Source organism: Mandrillus leucophaeus, unplaced genomic scaffold (assembly GCF_000951045.1).
Source record: "Mandrillus leucophaeus isolate KB7577 unplaced genomic scaffold, Mleu.le_1.0 Scaffold329, whole genome shotgun sequence".
Taxonomy (NCBI): domain Eukaryota; kingdom Metazoa; phylum Chordata; class Mammalia; order Primates; family Cercopithecidae; genus Mandrillus; species Mandrillus leucophaeus.
The window spans coordinates 1,612,825-1,630,664 of record NW_012103465.1 but is presented as its reverse complement, the minus strand read 5'-3'; the positions used below and the strand labels follow the sequence as shown (position 1 = coordinate 1,630,664).

At 35.2% G+C, this 17,840-nt stretch overlaps 1 protein-coding gene across 3 annotated transcripts in view; it reads left to right on the top strand.

Annotated features, from left to right (window-relative positions):
• RFX3 (regulatory factor X, 3 (influences HLA class II expression)) overlaps positions 1-17,840 on the top strand; it is a 309,220-nt gene that overhangs the window by 30,855 nt on the left and 260,525 nt on the right. The window contains exon 2 of one of the 3 annotated variants that reach the window (XM_011988354.1): positions 3,373-3,440. The exons of the other annotated variants lie outside the window; for them this stretch is intronic. The gene's annotated coding sequence lies outside the window, so the exon portion shown is untranslated. The remainder of the gene's footprint in view (positions 1-3,372; positions 3,441-17,840) is intronic. 3 annotated transcript variants of the gene reach the window in all.

The window sequence follows — 17,840 nt, the reverse complement described above, 5'->3', positions numbered from 1 at the left end:
TGCCCGGCCCATTGTATATTTTTTAAACGTAGATCACATGTTAAGATGAAAGTGGCCCTTTAGGGAGACTAATCTGACAGGTCTGTGTAGTATAGATAGCAGAGTGTATCTGAAGTCAGGGAAACCTGTCAATCATCTGAAAGGAAGCATAGAGTACAGAACTTGGGCTTTTAATTCAGAAAGACTTTGGTTGAAATCCTTTTTCTGCTAGTCTTTTACTTTCAGTTCATGGATAAGATGTAGATAACAACTAGCCAGTGGGGTTGTAAATATTACTAAGGGTGTGAAAGAGCCTAATACAGGTTAGATGTCTGGCACCATGCTAGGACCCTCAGTAAGTTATTATCAATACAACATTTATGACTACTACTTCTACTACTATAATAATAATATTGTTATTATTTGATGGATTATAATGAAGATTCAGGCTGGGGAACCATCCTTGGAAATAGGATGTGTGGGAATCAGTCCCACCCCAACACCAGTAAGAGCAAGAATACAAATGAAACCTCACTCATTATATTTCTACATACTTAAATGTTGCGTGTCAGTAAAGAAATGGTTAAATCAAACATCCTGTGACCTCCTAACATGACCAGAAGCAGCTTTATAATGACATAAATAACCACTTAGAATTCTCAGATTTTTTTAGCAGTTCTGTTCTAGAGCATAGTGGCAAAGGGAGAGCTGAGTCTGTCACCTGTCTGTGTCCTGCAGTCTACCTCCATTTTTCATATCCTGGGCTCTTTGCCATAGCATGCCCACAAGATCCTCCTGCAAGCAACGTTGCCCCATCCCTTGCAAGCTATCTGTTGACAACCCCGTATGCCTAGAGTTGAGTATGCCTGAATCTCCTTCTGTCATGGGGAGTGTAGTCCAGAACTTTGCATGGGAATTTGGGGTACTGGGAATGTGCTGAAGTAGAGTCTGAAGGATTCAAGGAGCGTGGCCCTGGGCTGTGCAGACTTCTTGCCTCCTGAGGAGGTACTGGGCCAGAGGGCCAAAGCAAGCTCTCTAAAGTGTGTGGCCCAAGGGCAATGGCCCGTCTCGCCTGAGTCTCAGGGTTGTGCTGGAAGGGACATCTGACATGAGTGACAAATGAACATGGCTTATTTACTGTTAGTTATGGGGTATGAGAAAGTGCGAGTGAAAAAAAATGAAAGATCACTGGGTTTCAGGAGAATGATGGAGCCACTGAGAAAGTAAGACAGTATTTGGGAGTCGGTAAAATGGGACCTGAATGTAGAATAGCCATGTTTTGCTCACCATTATATCCTCCAGCACCTAATTACCTCCTAGCACATTGCCAGGCATCTAGTATTGACTCAATAAATTTTGAAGGACAGGATAGATACTTTGAATAGCTGTGCCAGAGATGAAAATAAAGTCATTGTAGAATATAGAAAGAAGGAAAATAAGGTCTTGTGGGTGAGGCCAATGTAGCACTTTGGATGTGAGGTAGATAGCATTGATTAGCATAGTCATCTGTAAACTATTAGTGTGGGGGGACTGTATTATATATTTAATTTTTGTATGTGTGATACCAAACAGCTGGTCTTTCTTGAATACTTGAATACTATACAAGAAGGAACTTTTTTTTTTTTTTGAGATGGAGTCTCTCTCTGTCGCCCATTCTGGAGTGCAGTGGCGTGATCTGGGCTCACTGCAAGCTCTGCGTCCTGAGTTCACGCCATTGTCCTGCCTCAGCCTCCCGAGTAGCTGGGACCACAGGCTCCCGCCACCACACCCGGCTAATTTTTTTTTATTTTTAGTAGAGATGGGGTTTCACCGTGTTAGCCAGGATGGTCTTGATCTCCTGACCTTGTGATCCACCCGCCTCGGCCTCCCAAAGTGCTGGGATTACAGGCGTGAGCCACCGTGCCCGGCCAAGAAGGAACGTTTAAGAAATGAATTGGATTTTAAAGTTATGATGAATGACAAAAATTAGTATCATCAGTAAACTGGTGTAACTGAGGAAGTTGTAATCATAAAAAACAGGGAGATCCTGAACAATTGTGGTTTTTGCTCACAATGAGATAGGAAACAGTGAAAGATATGTTCAAAGAATAGGTTTTATTTGTAATCAATTTGGAAAGAAGTAAAGGACACAGATGACTGTAGACTGGCCTGACTTTTTCACTTGATATTTACAAGGTATACATAGGGAAAGGTAGTAGGAGAAAAGGATTATAATTAATGGAGTAAGTTGAATTTTATAAACATTTAACTGCAGATATGTTAGACTCATGTTGCTCAAAATTGTTAAGAAGTATTTTGTAGTTGCTTAGTTAATCATATATGTGTACTACAAATAAGGCCTCATGTCAGAAAATATTTTTATAATGAGAATAAAGTAAGAAAATATAATAATATGGTTAAAATTGCCAAGTTCTTTTTGAGAATCCAAGTGTGTTGATTATTGTAGATTATTGCATTTTTGATGTATCTGGTTTGTTATCACCTAAATACACAGCAAACACCTGTGATTGTTTTAGTGATCCTTGTCTTGTCTTCTTCAAGTAATCCCAAATATGTGTATTTAGACTGTTGCCTATTCATATATACTCAGCTGTGCCTGTTTGCTTTGTTACTTTTCTGTGTCTAATGGAGCAATATAAAAATTGATGGCAACTGTCACTTAATTCGCCTTTACCTTTAAAGAAAAAAGGTAAAGCCAAATCGTGCCAGGTAGCTACGATGCTCTTTATAGTTAACTAAATTATCAGATATACTTTGTAATAAGTTGATCTCTGATATCATGGGCCAAATTTAGGGAACATATATAAATACATACATGTAAGTATGTATATCATTGCTACTCCACATTTACTTTATTAGCCAATAAAGATCATTAGTTTAAAAATAACTTGTGTATTCTCCTTCCCTGAACAAAAGATCTTTCTTTTAAAAATTTCCGTAACACTAAATTATTTTTAAGGAATGAGCAAATGCATGTCAGCTGCTAAATCATTCTCACTTTTGCTTTTCTGCAAGAAATTAGCAGGGTGATTTTCAGAATCGTTTGCTGTCTCATCTTCACAGTGTAAAAGCATGTATTCTTTTAAAGAATCCTTTTTCTCAGATTTCCCCTAATTTATTTTTCTTACTATCACAATACCATGATTATTCTTTGAATTATAATTCTTTGAAAACTAAAAATTCTCTCATGTAAAATCAAAAACACTATCTTTTTTGACTAAATCACAAACATTTAAAAATATCAGTGCATTCATGTGAAGAAATACTTTTAATTTATGTAATTAATATAATACTTAGCTATAAACTTAATAATTTTAAATAGTCACATGCCTTCTACATATCAAAAAATTCATTTTTAATGTGAACTAATTGTTCTTGCTTTTAATATTTTAGGCCTCTTGGTCATTCTCGCATTTTATGGTAGAGAATACATTGAGTTTGGCTCATGGAAAGAATATGAGGTAATTTGAACACATGTTCTTTATAAATAATGAACTGTTTATATACAATACAGAGTATTTTGAGATGTCATATATGGAATCTCATATCTGGATTTTTTCAATAGTAATTTTCTTTTTTCATATTTTGATGTTTTTCCTTTCTTGATGGTTGGCAATAGTTAATATAGTGAAGAACTTTATTTTCTGTCACTACTATATATGTTTTCAAGAAAACAGTATTATTCTTTACATAGTTATGTGTTTTCAGTTCATATTTTTAAATGCTTCCGTTAACCTAGCTTTCTGTGGTGCTGTAAAAACCACAAGATAATTCCTTTCTACCTACCCAGTTCCCATACCAACCAAACCTGCCTTAGGTAGGATTAAGGTCATGCTGCATTTAAAAGTCATAACTGCCGCACAGAGTTTATAGAGGAACTATAAAGAAAGAGCACTGGAACTCCAATAATGTAAGATTTTCAGGCAGTACTCAGAGTGGTTTGAGAGCACAAATGTGAGACTCATCGGTTAGTCTTTTCCTGTCCTTTGATAACCATATGTGACCCTGCATAATGTGTGGGTTTGTCATTCTAAAATGGGAGTCAAATAAGTGTATATGCCACATATATTTTCACAGTAGTTTCATAGACTAAGCATTAAGCCTATATCAAAGTAAGTTTCACTTAAAGGTAGAAAAATAATAGTTGACTTTCTGAAGTTCAGCCAATGATACAATAGCATGCTTATCAGTAGATATTAAGTATTTGTAGAGTAATTGGTTAACATACTGCTGATGTCATAATTCCCCTACTCAATAATAGTTTTGTTATGTAGGAAGATACAGCAGCTTGTTTGTGTGAACTTCTGCTTCTACTACAAACAGTACTTTAAAGAGAGGCCTTCCACTGGCATTCAGAAAGGTGAAAAGAGCAGGAGTCAGGGTGGGGTGGATAGGTGGGAAGGGTGTCAGAGGGATAGGCATAGTGTCTCTGAGTACTTGTAAGCTGTTCATCATCATTGGTCTTTGATGTTATGTTTGCACCCAAATTACTTCCTTAACTTTCCAAAGAGTTGAAATGCAATTGCCAGCCCATTGAGGATGATCAAACATTGCTATTTTAATGTTTCTTAATTTTTATAAATGAAGCCTATATGATTAAAATTGGTATTACTTAAAAATAATCATGTGGTTTACTTTTTTGTAAGCATATATAATCTAGTAATTTTTTAAAAAGTGTTAATAATTTAAATACTACACTTTAATTTCTAAGTTCTAAAAATTGTGTTCATATTGTTTCAATCAAAGATGTGATGATGAAATAGAATCCATCAGTCGTCACAGAGAACAAGGTGTTCCTTATTTCAATTTGATGTATGGTCTCTGTTTTAGTAGCCATTACCATGGAGGATACTCTTTAGTTTCTTTGGGAAGATAAACACTCAATCTACTAGTTAAGAGACAAAACTCAAGAGGAATAAGCTGAAGTTGTATCCTTCATTTCAAACTTGTGGTTCTGCATAAGTCCTCTGTAAAATACATCAAAAATTACCCTACGCATTTTCTAAAATTTTATGGATATAAGGTTGAAAGAGAAATTGAGTAGTTTTGTGTCTAAGGCCTTCACAACATTACTTATAGTTAGTAATTGCATTTATGTATAGAAGTTACAATTTAAGAGTTATAATAATCCTTATCATAGGTAGTATATTTAAAGGGACTTAGTACCAACTCTTTTAAGTATTTTTCCTAGGAAATAATTACAGTTTTATTATATTTCTCAAACCATTTGAGTTGTCTGTGTCAAACAAACCTGTCGGACATTCTTTTTCCCTTATCAGTTTTCATGATTGAAGATATCTGACTATGGACATTGATATTATACCTAATAATTGTGAATGTTTTTATGGATTTGAAGAAAAGCATTTCCATAGTATATTTTATTAAAAGTGCTTACAAACTTATTTATCAAAAGTAGTTTAGAGGAAATTAATCAATACATGTGTTGGTGAAGTAATAGGAAATGAGCTTATCTTAAATTATCTGAGAGAAGCAATAGAGAACAATTCTATATGTGTTTCTCCTTCCCTCTTTTTCTCTTTTAATTTGATTTTTGGACTTCTTTTCATTTTGATGACATTAAACTCCTTTGTGGTATGTGAAGTAAGGAAGTATCTTGGGAACTGGAGTGGTAGGAAAAGAAGTACGTTTATTTTAAAATATTGCCTAGCATATAGAACAGTAATTATAATATGCCTCATATTTTCACGGGTCATGCTACACAAAGGTCATGCTTTACAAAGCTGTTTTGTGTGTAGCATCTTATTTAGCTTTTCCCAACAGTAAGTTATATGGGGAAGGAATTGTTTCCAAATTAAGGGTGAGGAAACCAAGACAGAAAGGTCAAGAAACACTTTTCCAGATCTTTTGACTCTTACTCTAGTATTTGTATCCACTCTATTAATAATTTTTAAATTATATTTTTAATAATTTGAAAAATTTCTACTGAAATTTTTCAACTTTGGAGGGATGATTGAAAGCAGAGCAGGTCCATTTTTGTCTCTTTTTAAATTAGGACTCTAGTACTTTATTGGGAGACTGTTTCAAAGCTGCTGTTCTATATTGCTTTCCTAGGTGGAAGGACTTTAAATTAGAGTAGTAAACTATACCTCTCTTTTTGTTATTGCAGTTGCTAGAAGTGATGATTAAAGTTATATGCTGCTTTTTCTAATGGCATTGTGGATCTAGAAATAAGAATTAGACTCTTGGGAGTGTCCTTTACTTTTATTGCTTTCCAACTAATATTTACTGACGTAATACTGCACACAGGATATACAAGTTACTAACCTTTTACCAGGGCCAATAACAATTGGTCTTTAAAGAGTAATATAGTTTTAAAAATATAAATGTGGAAAATTGTAAACATTAAAATAGAAACTGTCCATATTAAACATAGCATGTCTTGGGCATAAAGTGACATTAGTAAGTATCATCATTCTTTATACAATTAAAATATTGCTTGAATTTCATAACCCCAAGCCTGGTATTAAGTACATTGGTTGTTGAAAATAATTTTCATAAGCTATTGTCTGTTTATAGAACTTTGAAAATTCTAGGCCGGACGTGGTGGCTTGCGCCTGTAATCTCAGCACTTTGGGATGTCAAGGTAGAAGGATCCCTTGAGCCCAGGAATTGGAGACCAGCCTGGGCAACACAGGGAAGCCTGTCTCTATTTAAAAAAAGAAAGAAAATTCTAAGTTATGATAGCATTTGTGAGTAATGGTAATAGTTTCTAGAAATGGCTCCTTCTTCATACTGTAGAATTCTAGAGTCTTTGATAATAATGAGTTCCAAAATAATGGTTTCACTTTACTCAAATGTGCATTTAGATCTTATTGTAACAGTCTATGAAATTACTTATGTGCACACAGGAAATAAACCATATCGGGGCCCATCAAAAACGTGATAACATTTAATAAGGGTTAGAAGTTAATCACACAAATTCAAAAAAATTGTTTAGACACAAATCATAGCAGTCTACAAATTTAATATGTATTAACGATTTTGTGCTTTTAGATATGAACATGACTCTGGAGTTTAATATTCAAAAGCTGGTGATTATTATTTTTCTTTAACTTGGTCATTGAGCTTTTAGTTTAGAGTACTACACTAAACACTCTGAACTGATAAAGTTTGATTACTTTGTCCATAGTTTATTCTGCACATGAAACAGTTGGAGAGACTGAAAAGGGCAGAAAAAATGAATATTGACAGCAGTGAGAAAAGATTGGAGCCGTGGAAACTATTTCATATAGGAAAGGAGGGGAAATAACTTAAAATTAGTTTTCAAATTTATTTGTATTTCTCTTTACTCTTTGTTACAAACTGCCAGCTAAAATCGGTAAAGCAGCATAATATGTTAGAGAGCCGTAAATTGTTGCCTTGAAAGCTTTTAGAAAGGGTGATTTTTATTTGTCATAAAGAAGACAGACCCTAAAAGTTCATTGGGCTCTGGAGTAGGGTATAGAGGGATATTTGGTAGGTTATACCCCACAAAAATTTTTTAAGACCAGAATGGTTAGTAATTCATCTAAATAATATCTGTATTATTATTATTTTTATTATTTTTTTAGGCGGAGTTTCGCTTTTGTTGCCCAGGCTGGAGTGCAATGGGACAATCTTGGCTTACTGCAACCTCCGCCTCCCGGGTTCAAGCGAGTCTTCTGCCTCAGCCTGCCGAGTAGCTGGGATTACAGGCATGCGCCACCATGCTTGGCTGTTTTTGTATTTTTAGTGGAGACAAGGTTTCTCCATGTTGGTCAGGCTGGTCTCGATCTCCCGACTTCAGGTGATCCGCCTGCCTCGGCCTCTGAAAGTGTTGGGATTACAGGCGTGAGCCGCTGTGCCCAGCCAGCATCTATTATTGTTAAAGTCTTTACCAGGTTTAAAGTTCTTTGATTATAGTTCGGATGCTAATTGCTTGGAAATGTATTGCTATATATTTATGAATATGCTCTTATAACTAAAGATGATGCATGTAATTTTTGGAGATTTTAAATTGTTTTTCAGAAATAAACTAAGATAAAAATTACAAGTTCATTTCAAATTTGGGATTATAGAAAGAATTAAAATTCTTTTATTCTGGGAGAGATTACAAATTCCGTATTATGTACACTTTAAAAATAATTGATAACAAATACAGAGGGAAGCAAAAAAGTTATCAACAATGTGAGAATGAAGCAGCATCGTTTGGCAAAGTGGTCTAGTGTAAGCAGCTCATGGTTTTTTGAGTCAGTCAAGCCTGAGTTTTACTATTGGGTCACTCACTTACTAATTCAATATTTTTATGTAATGTGAGGACATTAATTGTTACCCTGAAGACTTGTGAAAATTACGTAAAGGACTTATGCAATAAGTGCATAATCCAGTGCCTGGCACAGAACAGTGCTTCAGAAGTAATAGTTTCATTCATTTCTTATGTAAATGTGAAAGTTTATTCAGTAGATTGGATTAGGAAAAACTGACAGAACAGGGAGGTGATATAGGGGCAGATTTAACTCCAGTCATTTCCAAGGGGAAATGGTATTCAGTATGTTTTTTATTTTTATTTTTTGCATTTACTATTAATTTAATTAATTTTGTTTTGAGACAGGCTCTTGCTCTGTTTCCCAGGCTGGAGTGCGGTGATACCTTCATAGTTCACTGAAGCCTTGAACTCCCTGGCTCCAGCAGCCCTCCTGCTTCAGCCTCCTGCCTTAGCCTCCCAAGTAGCTAGGACTAGAGGTGTGTCACCATGCCCAGCTTTTTTTTTGTTTTGTAGAGAGGAGGGGGTCTCCTTGTTTTGCTCAGGCTGGTCTTGAACTCCTGGCCTGAAGTGAGCCTTCCTCTTTGGCCTACCAAAGGGTTAGGATTACAAGTGTGAGCCTCTGCACCCAGCCTTTGTGTACTATTTAACTGCCCAAAGTTTACTATATTCTGTGGTAGGCAACAAAAACTTAATTGGTTTATTACCTTAGGGAGAAACCAGTTTTGGTCCTACCTTGATTAAAAATCTTCAAAAATTTGATCTCCTTTTAGTAAGAAAGCTACATAGAGTTGTAAGTAGAAAACCACATGTGAAGTAGAAAATAGTAAATGTTTTCAAATACTAACTTTTGGAGAAACTCCCATCTATCAAAAGGAAGTAAATGTGTACTTAAGAGTTCAGTGTGGCAGATACATTATTTTCTTGCAATTTATGGTTAGTCAACTCTCATTTTGTTTTATTTTGATTAGCTAGTTATCTTTGGTCCCTCTGACCACTACTCATCCCTACCCACCTCCTGCTCTGTAAGTCTGCTGACTCCTTTAGCTACCTTGCATTGTCTTGTATTTCATACACTAGCTAGCTACCATTTCATAACAATAACTAATATTTATTAAGTGCTAGTTGTGTGCCAGGCACTGGGGTAAGCACCTTATATAAACTCATTTAATTTTTACTTGCTGTCTCCGAGGGAAGTAGGTGATCTTTTATATTCATTTCTGAAATTCAGAGGTTTTGAAGATGTTTCCCTATGTTTATAGCAAACTAATTTGGCTAAAAAACCTGAACTAAGTGAGATGAAGCTACATAAGGGTCTTTATGTATCCTACATCTGGAACATTATTTTAATTTTTTGCTACAGAAACATTAGTGTGTATGATTATGAGTTGCTGCCCTGTATTCACCTGGGATGTTATATATATTTGGTATTACTTTACAAAATTCAAAAAATTTTGAGTTGTGTAATATATCTGGCCCATATATTTAGAGTAGCGGGTGGTGAACCTATTTCATTACTCCATTTTGTAGGTAAGAAGGCTGATACTAGAAGACATTAGGTAAGTTGCCAGGTTTATAAATAGGATGTTAAGATATCAAGTAATTTACTCAGGTGATGCATGTATAAAATCAGACTCAAACCCAGCAGTTGACTCCAGAAACTATACTCTAAAACCACGGTGTTGCCACGGCAAGATTGGCACTGGTATGTATGTCTTCAATTGACACAGTTGCTGATCTTTACTAATAGAGGAAAGCATATACCTGGATATCTATAATCTGGATTTGAATGTGAATTATTGTGCTTTTATAAGTATCTTAGGTATCAATGTGTCTGATTATAGAGTTCCCCTAAGTATAACAGAGCCTGGCCACTATGGCCTGTCTTAGGGTAGAGGTAGAATCTAGTTTCTCTGTTGTCACTTCTTTTTCCTCCTTTGTATTATCTGTGTCTCATTCAGTGCCATAAATTGCATATTTTGATTTTATTCAACAAATATTTATTTAATACCTGTTACGCAGTAGGCTGGAAATACAACATTGAGCAAGAAAATGGTACTTGTCTTAACAGGGACACTATTGTTACTATAGATTAGACATATCTTGGTGGGGTACCCCATGTTGCAGCATATTTGGCATCTCTGAGCCAAAATGGCATTAGAATCACTCCCCTCCCCGCATCATTGGGACAACTAAAATGACCCTAAACATTTCCCAAAGTCTCCTGTTCAGGGATCAGGTAGTGGTGTATCTGAGTGATACTCAGCCTCAGCCCTGAGAGTAGTAGCTGCCTACTTGCCTGCCTATCCACTGTCCAAGTGGAATAATTGATTTTAAGTATTTCTTTTGCTAAATCCTGGCATAATACAAAATAAACAGCTGAGAGATCTAGGAAGCAAATAGCTAAACTGCTTATACTCTTGGTACAATGGCTAAACTCAAAAGCAAGATTGGTTGTGGATAGACTACCCATGGCTAATTGAGAATTCCCATTATACTGTGTAAATAATAAGCATAAGTTAATAAGCTCCCAAGTGGACATACCAAGTGATGCTGGATTTTTTTCATTATAGAATCAAGGTCTCTAGGCCCTTACATATGCAAGTTATTCAAAGACATATAATATAGCACACTTACACTAAGTGTATCTTGTAACACTTATACATATCTGTTTCACTTTCAATTTTTAAGTTACATTTTAAAATAAATTCCCAATTCTAATACATGTCAATAGAAACAACTATGAAGGTTTTATGATTTTGAATCCATCATTTGAAAAAGGAATAAAATGTAAATCTTCGTTGAGTATCCACATAAGCTGCTTTTTGGGCAATATTTTATGTTAAATGTAATTAACATTCAAAGTTCACAGAACCTCTCCATGCTTATGACAGTTGACATTATTTTAAGTGAAAATGATTTTATTAAATTACAATTACGAAAGTTGTATATGCTTAATGGGAAACATTCAGAAAATATAGAAATGTACAAAGAAAGTAAAAATATATATATTCTTCTGCTCACAGATGACTACGTATCTGCTTGCAGCATTACTGTCATGTCTTCTCGGGATTTCTCTGTGAGTGCATATGGGCTCACCCTGGCAGTCTTGGTGTGCTTCTGCTTGTGTGTGTATGCACTCTTTTCTCCTACAAATGAAAGTTTGTGCACTTTATTATGAAAATTGGGTCATACCGTTTGTTTTTTTACTTTCACACTCATATTTTGAACATCTTTTCATGGTAATGAATAAAATTTTGTATCTCTGTTAGCATCGTATGTATGTATCATGTATTTAAACAATTCTGTACCTAGACATTTGGGTGGTATCCTATACAGTATTTTGGCATGTATGTGCATCTTTGTGTAGCTGTCCAATTATTTTCTTTATATGAATTCCTAGGAATGGAATTGCTGAGTAAATGCTGGGTACATTTAGAATATTTTTTGTCAATTATCAGATTGTTCTCTAGAAAGGTTGTACCATTTCATATGCCAAGCAGTAGTGCTTTGATGTTTTGTTTCTTTGTTTACTCTGACACTGGATATAATCAGTCTTTATATTTATTTATTTTTTATTTTGGCAATCAAATAGTTAAAAAAAATCTCACTTGGATTCACATTTCTTCAATAACTAATGACAAAAATATAAAGAATTCGTTAGCTGTTCATATTTCTTTTGTTGAGTGTCCATTTATGTCTTCCGTCTGTTTTTCTGTTGGGCAGTTTCTTTTCCTCCTCTTAAATTTCAGGATCTCTTCATATTATAGGATATGGAAATTTGTAATCCATCATGCACCTATTTTTTTATTTAAAAATAGGTTTTTTGTTTTAGTGATTTTTTGTATGCAAATTTTTTTTTGTTTTGCTTTTCATTCCAGTTGATGTCCCCACATTGTAACATGATTATTATAACCCAAAATAATTCATTAGATAGGTTAAATATTAGATTTTTTTTTTAAAAAGGTACTTTTCAGATGGGAAACTATTTTCTTGATGCACAAGGTGAAATTGTTCATGTTAGTTAGATGTGTTTGCCATGATTACAGTTTTAATAGCTGTATATAAAAATAAGGATTGTGAGAGAGAAATTCTTTGATAGTAGTTGAACAATGTTACATTAAAGCCAGATAGCCTTGGCTTTATTTGTTCTTTAATTTATCCAACAAATATTTATCAAGTGCCTATTATGCATTAGATACTAAGAATGGATTTTTCGTTTACTAGCTGTGTAACTATGAGCAGGTTACTTAAAGTAGCCAAGTGTCAGTTTCTTTATTTGTAAATGAGGGATAATACCTACCTTATTGAGTTATTGTAAGGGTTAATTGTAGATTACTGAAAGTAACCAACAGCACCTGACATATAATTGGACAACAATAAATTGTAGTTAGTATTATTATTCTTCACAGTAACGAAACATAATGTGATTTTAGCTTGCTATTACATATATTATTGCAAGGGTAGTAATTTAGCATATAGGGTAATTAATGATGATGATTATAATTTTATTAATAGGGAGATGGAGCCTAGCTAGGTTGATTATACTTACCATCCTGTCAGGTAAATAGTATTTCCTTGTATTTGTATAGCAGTTTACAGTTTTCAAAGCTCTTGTCTTATTTATTCTACAGCATTCCTCTTAAGACAGGCAGGGTATGTGTAATTTTTCCTGTTTTACAATACAGCAGCTGAAGCTTAAGAGAGATTCATTGACTTGTCTAAGGTCATATGGCTTTTAAGTGATTAACAGGTTCCACTTATAATTAAGATTCCCGGTGAACCTAGATTGACTCTTTTTGTGGGAAAGAACAGAGAATAGAATCTGACTATAATTGCCCAGTCTTCAGGCTTTAGCCATTTTATAGTTTCTTGTGGTTGCATCCATTCCAGTCATCTGAACATTGGCCTGAATGTTTTAGTTGTCTATTACATTGATGACATTCATGCCCTTGTGAAGTCACTTTCCTTTCAGTTTGAGTTGGGCCTGTAGCTTGTTTTAACAAAGAGAATGCAAAGGAATTAAAGCTGTTCCAGGTCTGGGTGCAAACAGACCTAACAACTTAAGCTTTTATGTTTTTGAGAGACAGGATTATCATGTAAGAAATCTGACCATTCTCCTGGAGAGACCCAGTGGAAAAGAGGCCACGTGGAAGGGAGAATTTCTGAGATTTCATGGAGAGTGACACTCAGCCATGCTAGTATCTTAGCTGATCTCATTTCTCATCTGCTGGCTGAAAGCAGTAGTATGAATGGCCACCAGCAAGATGAGTGTAAGAACTACCCAACTGAGCCCTGCTCAGATTGCAGAATTATAACCAAATAAAATGGTGGTGGTTTTGTGCCGGTAAGTTTTGGGGTGGTTTGTTACACAACAATAGAAAAGCAAAAGAAACATGCGACAATATTCTTGAAAATAAAAGCTTTGCTAAAAGATGTTACTTTTCTTGGCCTACCTTGACAGTTTTGGTCTTTCCTTGGCTTGCCAATACCAGCTAACAAAAGAGAAATAGTAATGAACAACTCATTTCTCTTCCAGAAGCCCATGATTTTGGCCTATACTTGGGTGAATCTGAGGTAAACTCAATCTCTGTTCTGAGTCTCTTCAGAGAAATCTCAAGAGATAGGGTTGCCTCCTAAGTCAAGTGTCTGATTCTTCTTTTCTGTCGATTTCCCACTTCCAGTTTTCTGTGGTTTTAAAAAATTTCTTACTATCAGAGTATAGTTGGTTTTGGCCTCAGTCAGCCAAGTAAGACAAGATGGACTAGGCTTTCCTCCTCACTTTTACTTGTTTCTGTTGTCCCCAAAAGATTTGAGAGGCTGTTTAGGTCTGAGAGTGGCTCTGAGACCGGTAATCACCTTTGTTTTTGATGATTCACGTATTAGTTAACAGGAAAGATGTGATAAATTGTTTATGCAGTTTATTTTTTCCTGTCTCACAGATCTGTTTCACTCTCATTTAAGTACTGAAATACAGATTTTTTTCGTAACTTTCTATTAGAGATAAGAATCAGTGATCTAAAAATTTTAAGTATTTTTGAAAAAACCAAACTGAGGGTTTTTTTTTTTTTTTTAGGTAAGATCTTTTTGTCATGAAAATTATGAATTCAGAATATTACAGAACTTGATCAACTTCCAGGGGGGTGGAGTGAGGGCCTCGGTGAATTTGTGTTCCCTATACAACAACAAAAATATGGGTAAAATAATGAAAATCAGCCATTTTAGAATTCTGGCAATTAAGCAGGAGTGTAAATTGAAAATTATCTGTTGAAGAGAAAACTAGTGAATCTTGGGAAGACCAGTGGGATCTGTGATACTTTAACTTGGGGTTATTCTCGTCTCTCTCTCCAGCTTAGTGGTGTAGCCAAAAGCTGGCAGTATTGCAGACAATGGAGATAGCTGACCACTTTTGGAGCTCCATTAAAGGCACCATCCCCAGAGCATAGTTAATATTTTGTCCCAACTTGCAGCTCCCTGGGAAAACTCTTTTGGGAGAGTGGTTGGATATTTGATTTGACTCTGAACTCAGCTCAGTTGGGGGAAGAAAAAGCTTACCCCCAGGGCATTACTGAAACAATAGCATACTTGGCAAAATGTCTACTGCCTAAGACTGTGATTTCAGTTGAGGCAAAGGAAGAAGCTGGCCAAGAATTTACAAGGAAAGTCTGGAGAACTAGCCAACTATAGGGAACTTTGGAAAGCTCTGACATATTCCTGGGTATTTAAAAGGTTGTACAAAGTGTAAGTCTGTACACATGCCCAGAAATGACCTGGGAACGGAGAATGTCAACTCTGACTGATTTTGAGGCACTGAGTAAGCAGGAAGTGAAAATCAGTGCCATTTGTAAGCTTCCTGAAGTTTGAAGGTATGATTTTTCATGATTTCTTTGGCAAAGGGTAGAAGACATATAGGTAAAGCATTTAAGGAAATCTTCTAAATGATGATTGGTTGACTGCTACATTATACTGGTCCAGGTATGACTTCTAGGAAGCCAGGCTTGTAAATAAACACAAGATCCTAAAAAAAAAAGTTCTAGCGGAGAACTTGGGGGCCACATACTACAGGTAATACAGGATCTTAAAATTAGTTCATGAAAGTACTAAATAAGCAGCATCAAGAAAAACAACACACTGATGATTAAAAAGGGGAACAATGTAGAGCAATCTGATATGAGATTTGTTAAAATATATTACCTAAAATGTTCAGTTTTCAACAAAAATTGAGAAATGCAAAGAAGCAGTAAATATGCCACACATAGAGACAAATAATAATAATAAACTAACAAAAAAAGTCCCTGTGGGAGCCTAGATTTTAGACTTCATAGTCTTTAAGTTAGCTTTTCAAAGAACTAAATGAAACCATGTCTAAAGAATTAAAGGGAAGTATCAGAATGGTATTTCACCAGAGAAAGAATATTAATAAAGATAGAAATTATTTAAAAAGGGAATTCTGGATCTTAAAAGTGTAATAACTGAAATGAAAAATTCACTAGAGGAGCTCAGCAACAGATATAAATCAGCAAATGAAGGAATCTTTTAACGCAAAGTTAGGACAATAGAGATTTTTCAGTGTGAGGATCAGAAAGAAAAATGAACAGAACCTCAAAAGACTTAGGTGACTCCATCGAAAGTTGTACCAACATGGGCATTATAGGATTCCGAGAAGATGAGAAAGAGGCAGAAAGAATATTTTAAAAAAATAATGGCGGAAAGCTTTCCAGATTTGCTGAAAAATATTACTCTATGCTACACATTAAAGAAGCTCACTGTAATCCAAGTTGAATAAGCCCAAAGTGATCCATACCTAGACCATCATAGTTGAATTTAAAGAAAAATCTTGAAAGTAGCAAGAGAAAAATGACTTGTTACAAGGAATCCTCAATAGGCTTAATAGCTCACTTATGAGAAACCCTGGAGGCTAGAAGTCATTTTCAACGTTGAAATAAAAAGACTGTCAACCAGTAATTCTCTATGTAGCTAAACTGTTCTTCAAAACTGAAAGTGAAATTAAGATTTCCAAATAAACAGAAACTGAAAGGATTCTCACGAACTCGTAAGAAATGTTAAAGGGAGTCCTTCAGGTTGAAATGAAAGGACACTTGATGGTAAATTTTAATCAGTGTGAAGAAATAAAGAGGAATGGTTAAAGGTAACTACAGGCATTATGAAAGACATATATAAAAATACATATACATGCATTTTTCTCCAGTTACTTAAAACACTACTAAATAAAGCAATTCTTATGAAGTTGTATTGATGGGCTTGTGATACATAAAGATGGATTCCTTCATAGTTTTACAGATATGGTTCTCTTCTGGAATTTATAATACAACATGAATGCATCACTACCTTATAAGGCAGAGATAAGGTGCTGTTTGTCTCTGCCTCTAGTTTCTAAAATTAACTTGGTTTAATGGCATTATCTTAATGGCAGTTGTCGTCACTGGGCTACCTCATCTCTTCCTCTGTTTTCAAGCAGTCCATAAATACTAAACTTTGCATCAATGCTGGTAACTAGCTCCCTTACAGTGCCCTATGTTTGATGATCCTCTCTTGCCACTTAATAAGTTCAGCTTATAGATGATGTTTATGATTATGTTCAAGATAAAGATATAATGTTTATAATCATCCGGTTATAACTGTTTACATTTGGCAATTTTCTTTCTTTCTTCTTCTTTTTTTTTTTTTTTTAAGAGACAGAGTCTCCCTCTGTTGCCCAGGCTGTAGTGCAGTGGCACAATTATAGCTCACTGCAGCCGCGATCACCTGGGCTCAAGCAGTCTTCCTGCCTCAGACTCCCGAGTAGCTGGGGCTATAGGCCTGTGTCACCACACCTAGCTGATTTTTTACTTTTTGTGGAGATGGGATTGCCTCAAGTGATTCTCCCTCCTTGGCTTCCCAAAGTGCTGGGATTACAGGCATGAGCCACCATACCTGGCTGCTAGTTTGGTCATTTTCTGTTTTGCAGACATTTGGATTGATTAGGGTTCTAATGGTGTATTGTTGCAAACCTGTCTTTGATTCTTTTAAAGATTATACGGCAATATTTTGTGGTTTGGGAAAATAAGCACTGTTTTTGGAGACAAATCTGTATTCAGAGTCTTGGCTGCCACTTGTTGGCTGACTTACCTTTAGATATGTTTCTTCTGGGTCAGTAATCTCATCTATAAATTGGAGAGAGTGATACTAAACCTTTTAACTTTTATTTTAAAAGTGTCATTGATATGAGCTTCTATGAGTTTGTGTTTTGGGAAGTCTCATAACCAATGAGACAATCACAGAGTTTCCTTCTTGCAAATGGTGAAGGTAAAGAAACTTTGAAACTTCAGTGGTACTTTCATAGTCTGTATTTGACAAGGGATCTTTTCTGATGAGATTGGTTCTTGTCATTTGACTGTTAATAGAAAAAGTCAGTTAAAACAGTAGGTCGTAAAAACTGTTGCACACTTCTCACTAATGTTTTAACTTGAAATGTGCAAAATGTATAAATAGGCTGTTTTTGTGACTAGGGTCGAGGGCCTTTTTTTCAATATAGGCTTGCTGATTGCAACTGCAAGTCTTATATAAATCTACATCTATAAAAAATCATATCCAGTTTATGCTGTATTTCTTTAATATA